This window comes from Triticum aestivum, chromosome 3B (assembly GCF_018294505.1).
Source record: "Triticum aestivum cultivar Chinese Spring chromosome 3B, IWGSC CS RefSeq v2.1, whole genome shotgun sequence".
Taxonomy (NCBI): Eukaryota; Viridiplantae; Streptophyta; class Magnoliopsida; order Poales; family Poaceae; genus Triticum; species Triticum aestivum.
Window position 1 is genome coordinate 302,882,472 of NC_057801.1, and position 6,616 is coordinate 302,889,087.

At 44.5% G+C, this 6,616-nt stretch overlaps 1 non-coding gene across 1 annotated transcript; it reads right to left on the reverse strand.

Moving 5' to 3' along the window:
• Positions 1 to 3,583: 3,583 nt before the first annotated feature.
• Positions 3,584 to 3,694, reverse strand: LOC123073019 (small nucleolar RNA R71). The gene has a single exon (XR_006435547.1). It is a non-coding gene; the product is annotated as a small nucleolar RNA R71 (small nucleolar RNA).
• Positions 3,695 to 6,616: the final 2,922 nt, after the last annotated feature.

Below are 6,616 nucleotides of genomic sequence, written 5' to 3' on the forward strand. Positions count from 1 at the left end.
CTGGACCATTCACTTTGATGGGTCCAGGCAATTGGAAGGCTCGGGGGCTGGAGTTGTCCTTACTTCCCCTCGAGGTGATAAAATTCATTATGTTCTTTGCTTAATGTTCCCTTGTACTAATAATGCAGCTGAGTATGGAGCTTTACTCCATGGTCTTCGAGTGGCTAAGGAGATGAACTTAAGACACGTACGATGCTTTGGAGACTCAGACCTGGTAACCCAGCAAGTTTCAGGTACTTGGGATTCCAAGGATCCACTCATGGCGGCTTACCGACGAGAGGTGGATATTGTTGCTGGTCACTTCAAGGGATATCAAGTGGAGCATGTTGATAGGCGCAAGAACGAGGCAGCTGACGCTTTAAGCCGGCTAGGATCTCAGCGTAAACCGATGCCACCCAATACCTTTTTGGATGTCTTTCACAATCCGTCAGTTCAGCTGCCTACAGAGGAGGACCTCGCCATTCCTGATCCGGAGGCACAGTCGGTGGCCGCTTTACATATCATTCCAAATTGGACGATTCCATACTTGGCATATATGAACCGAGGCGAGTTACCAGAAGATGAAGTTCTGGCCAGACAGATAGTCCGGCGATCCAAGTCCATGACAATTGTCAATAGCGAGTTGCATCATTGCAGTGTTTCAGGGGCGTTTCAGCATTGCGTTTCTCCTGAAGAAGGCCATGAGATTTTACGCGAGATCCATGAAGGAGACTGTGGTGATCACGCCGGTTCAAAATCCTTGGTGGCTAAAGCTTTTCGTCATGGTTTTTACTGGTTGACGGCTCATGCCGATGCTGAAGACCTCGTAAAGCGGTGTGATGCTTGTCAGAAGTTCTCACACCGAGCTCATGTTCCGGCTCAAGAGCTACGGATGATTCCAATAACTTTTCCATTTGCTACTTGGGGGTTTGATATGGTGGGTCCTTTTAAGCGATCCAAGGATAAGAAGACCCACTTCTTGGTGGCGGTTGACAAATTTGCTAAATGGGTTGAAGCGGAGCCAATAAGCAAATGTGACGCAGCCACAGCGGTTCAATTCATCAAGAAGGTGATCTTCCGTTTTGGTTTTCCACATAGCATCATCACAGATAATGGCACTACCTTTCCAAAGGTGAGATGGAGGAATTTTGTCAACGAGAGCACATCCGGCTTGATGTAGCGTCCGTGGCTCACCCCCAGTCTAATGGTCAAGCTGAGAGAGCTAATCAGGAGATTTTAAAGGGTATAAAGCCCCGGCTCATGGTCCCTTTGAAGCGGACGCCGGGTTGTTGGGTGGAAGAACTACCATCTGTGTTATTGATAAGCACATTTCATATATATAATTTTGGCATACAAATATACCATTTGTTGAGTTCTGACATTAATTTTTGCTATGAAATACTGAATATTTGAATGATAATCATATAAGAGCATGTTGACTAGTGAATTGTTTCTTTTGCAGAAAAGTGCGAGAAGGCACTATAAACTTTAAGATTCAGTCGATTGCCAAACACGATGAGACTTGGGGCTGGAACGAGAGAACGAGGGACCTGAGCGAGAACAAAAGAAGTATCCAGGGGCAAGCTAATGTTGGAGGATCATCTTGAGAAGAAAGGAAGCAGGAGGGCAAAAGTGCAAAAAGGCAGATCTGGGAGGGGATCAAAATCCCTAGCCGCATGTCCATTGCAATCGGGGCCTGGCTACTAAATTTCTCCCTCACCCCTCCTCTCCTACTCCGGCCGCCGCCACGGCTAGGCCGGCGTGGTGGCGCGCCACCAGCTCCACCGCGCCATCTCTACCACCCACCACACGCCACCAAATCCATCCACCATCGCCACCATCTCCAGCCATCGCCGCACCTCGCACGCCCGACCAGACAAGAGGGTCACGGGCGTCTGGTCCTCCGCGTGAGCGCCCCCGTGCTGCTGATCTTCTTCTCCTCACCATGCTGCTGCTCTTCTCGTTCCATCTCTGCTGCTGTTCTTCTTCCCCTTGCTGCTGCTGCCTCCTCTCCGTTGCACTCCCTTAGCGCTGCTGCTGCTCCCTCTCCCACAAAAATGTTGTTGCCTTCTCCTTCTCCTACACTAAACCCTGCTGTTCTTCTTCTTCCTCTGACTGCTGGTGCTCTTATTTACCTCTCTCTTGCTGCATCTTCTCTCAAACACCCCTGCTGTCCCTCTGCTTCTCTGAACCTTTCCTCTGCTTCTTTTCTGAACCTAAACCCTTGCTGCTCCTCACTTGCTGTTGTCTTCTTCACCAAACTGAACCTACTGCAATTTCTCTCTTTGTAACTCTCTGTAATCTCTATGTATCAGAGACGTGTTAGACCTTGTGTTATTCAGACTTGTGCTAGCACTTTTGTTGATGTGTAATAACTAGCTATATTGTCATATATATTCTGTACTTGCTGATGATTGGTGTCCAGTTTATTGTTCTTGTGAGATAAATACACATGTGTGTGTGTGTTTGATGTGAAACAATTATATATATGTGGCCTATTTGTCAGTTAGTGGTTTGTATAAATTCAGATTACTAGTAATTTTATTTTGTATTGAAATTACTCTCTGTGGTAGTTAGTTGTGTGATAATCTAATTTTTAGTCTTTGTATTAGCTCTGTACTTGTAATATTTGTTGTGAAATGAAGTATTGTCATCCCTGTCCTTTATTTTGTTTCTTCTCTCTGTCATACACTTGTTAGATAAATATATGTGTTCTAGTATTGTTGTTTCCCTTTGGTCATATTTGTATGCTTGTGTTAGTGTCTACTTCCTCAAGTAAAATGATAGTGCCAAAAAGACTGAAGGTATAATCTGAACCTTCCTTTGTTTCTGTGTCATTTCCTTTGTTGCTATCCTTGTTAGTGTTAGCTTATATTTCCTCGCAATCATCACCTGTATTCTGTCACCTAGCTTTAGCCGAGCATAGTTGCCGTCGCCTAGTCCCTGTGGAGAACACGACACTCGCAGTTTGGGCGTAAAACCCCGCTGTACTTACAATTCATCATTTTGGCGCCATTGCCGGGGACTAGCGTCGAGCGATTGTGTTAGGCTATAGACTAGATTTACTTTAGTTCCTTGTTCAATTCGTCGTGTATTTCATCTTCAGTGTTTTTTCCTCTACTTTCCCCCATTGTTGCTTCGGCTTATTAGGATACTAACCTTCTGGCTAGTGTTTAATGTTTATGAGTGTGTGTAGGGAATCATAAATCTTTGCTGGTTGTTCTATAGTTACACTTGGTTAAGATATGGCATTGCTTCGTGATCTTTGGATGCCAAGTAGTCAATGTTATATCACAGGACCAGTTTGGCCAACTATTGAGGCAGAGAATTTTGAGATGAAGCCTGGTCTTATTGCTTTGGTTCAACAACAACAGTTTGGAGGACTGCCTACTGAGGATTCCTATGAGCACTTACACCGAGTCATGGAGTATTTAGATACAGTCAAGTACCATGGAGTTCCTCAAGATGCAATCATGTGCAGGTTGTTCACATTCTCCCTCCGCGATGATGCTCGTGCTTGGTATCGATCCTTGCCATCAAGGTCATACAGTTGGAATGAGATATCGTGAGCTTTCTTGGATAAATATTTCCCACTACACAAGCAGTCCGCAATTCGAGATGAGATCTTCAATTTTGTTCAGCGTGAAGGCGAGAGCTTGTATGATGCTTGGGAGAGATACAGAGCCTTATTCAGGAGATGTCCTAATCATGGGCTCGAGAGATGGTTAGAGATGCAGATATTCTATAGAGGATTGACTTCGGACACTCGAGCTTACGTCGATATGGCAGCGGGTGGAGCTATTACAAACAAGACACTTGATGAAGCTTTTCTGCTGATTGAGAGCATAGCTTTCCACCAACTTCAGTGGTACAATAAGAAGCCCACGTCTGATTCATTGGTTTGCTTGCAACAAATCACTACACCTCAACCACCAATTCTTACACAAAAGCCCGAGCCTCTATCTCAGTGTGACAAGGTTGAGCTTGCATGGATTATATTTGACGATGATGACACCATTCTAGTTGACACACACGCTACAGATGATATGGATACTAGTGTTGGAGATTCGGTTTTGCATTGTGATGATTCTTCCATGGATGAGCCAGAGCTGCAGTTAGTTGTTTTTGATATTGAGGAGTCAGCTTTAGTTGATATTGATCATGTGCTGCTAGAGCCAGATATGGAGAAGTTCACCTTCGGTGATGTTAGCCGCATTGCTTCCTCAACACTTGAGCCTGAGATGGAGAGCTTCATGGTTGATTATGATGAGGTGGATTCAGATGTCAAGGAGCCAAGCTCTACTATTTCACTTGTTGACATGAGTCCAGTGGAAATTTCTACAAGCACACCTCACTTGGTATCTTCAATTGAGGTAGTCCTGAAGGTTCTTCCTAACTACCTCAGGTATGATCTCAGCTTTCTTGACAAGATATGCCATATCATGGATACTGCCTATGCAACATGCGGTCTATTGATGATATCTATTTGTCATATGCTTAGATATGCTTATGTGATAGGATACTCTATTGATGACTTAGATGGCATTGTCCCTATCATTTGTATTGGCTTGTTTGTTGAGTGTTCTTTCAGGTTTACGCTTGTGTACCATTCATTGTGGGCTGACCAAGTTTGAGATGACATCCCATGGGATCCTGGTGGACTCAAAGCATGGTGATGAGGAGAAGCAATGGGGCACACACGAAGAAGAGTGAAGCTGGAGCATCCATAAGGAAGGAAAGGAGAAGAGCTGCAGTTGGTGAGGTGATCAAGCGAGTGCTACTTCATTAAGCCCGGTGAGCTGTTTCATGACCCATTCTGAATATCATAAATACATGCTGGATTCAATTGCTAGTTGGGTTGCTTGAGCCAGTTATTACTTGTTGTCAAGCTGAATCTCACCTTTGGCATTGTGCTTGATGTGAATTTGTGAACTTGATTTTTGAATGCCTTGTAAACTAGTGATCTACACCATGCATGCTTTGCTAAAATTAGTGAGAACTACTAGTTTTGAGTGCTCAAATCCCTAGTACACTAGAAAACTTCGTCATTTTCTGCATTTACCATGATACACCTAGATCACTACATTTAGATGCTGAATTTGTGCCAAGTGTCTTCCCATTGAGAGCAATCACCTAACCACTATGGATTAGCATGCTATGTTCCCTGGATCGGTAGCATGTGAACCAGACATGGAGAAGTGATGATTCCTATTTTTGTTCTTATGCGTTGTTCATTTAAGATAAGTAATAATGAATATATAAGTCTGGTCTACCTACAGTAGCATGTCATGTTCCCTGGATCGGTGGCATGTGAAATCTGGTAGCTTGGACAGTAATAAATTAATAAAAATGTAATTGTCAAACCAGGTGTATACCATGTTCTCGGGATCGGTGGTATGTTCCTTTGGGGAGACAAACAAAAAAAACTAATAATTGGTCGAGCCAGGTGTATACCATGTTCTCGGGATCGGTGGTATGTTCCTATGGTGAGACTAATAATAATATAATCATTGCTTTACTTCTTCAAATAAGTGATTTTAATTCAAGCTCCTTTTGTTCTCAGGATCATGCTCTCTTTAGGAACCTTTTTGGCACAATCAACATTTGAATTTGTTGATCCATTTTTATCATTGTAAAAGTTTAAAATGATTGAGTCTACTAGTATCCTATTGCTTTGTAGCACTCTTAACCATTAATTTTCATTAGCTAAGTCCAAAGCATGCTTTGTTTGGAGATCTACTTCATTGGGACATTCTCCAGTCAGCTCACTGTTCATTATCTAGATCCTGTCATATTCCTTTGCCTGAGGACAAGCAAAGATTTAAGTGTGGGGGAACTTGATAAGCACATTTCATATATATAATTTTGGCATACAAATATACCATTTGTTGAGTTCTGACATTAATTTTTGCTATGAAATACTAAATATTTGAATGATAATCATATAAGAGCATGTTGACTAGTGAATTGTTTCTTTTGCAGAAAAGTGCGAGAAGGCACTATAAACTTCAAGATTCAGTCGATTGCCAAACGCGATGAGACTTGGGGCTGGAACGAGAGAACGAGGGACCCGAGCAAGAAGAAAAGAAGTATCCAGGGGCAAGCTAATGTTGGAGGATCATCTTGAGAAGAAAGGAAGCAGGAGGGCAAAAGTGCAAAAAGGCAGATCTGGGAGGGGATCAAAATCCCTAGCCACATCTCCATTGCAATCGGGGCCTGGCTACTCAATTTCTCCCTCACCCCTCCTTCTCCTACTCCGGCCGCCGCCACAGCTAGGCCGGCGTGGTGGCGTGCCACCAGCTCCACCGCGCCATCTCCACCACCCACCACACGCCACCAAATCCATCCACCATCGCCACCATCTCCAGCCACCGCCGCACCTCGCACGCCCGACCAGACAAGAGGGTCACGGGCGTCTGGTCCTACGCGTGAGCGCCCCCGTGCTGCTGATCTTCTTCTCCTCACCACGCTGCTGCTCTTCCCGCTCCATCTCTGCTGCTGTTCTTCTTCCCCTTGCTGCTGCTGCCTCCTCTCCGTTGCATCTCCCTTAGCGCTGCTGCTACTCCCTCTCCCACAAAACTGCTGTTGCCTTCTCCTTCTCCTACACCAAACCCTGCTGTTCTTCTTCTTCCTCTGA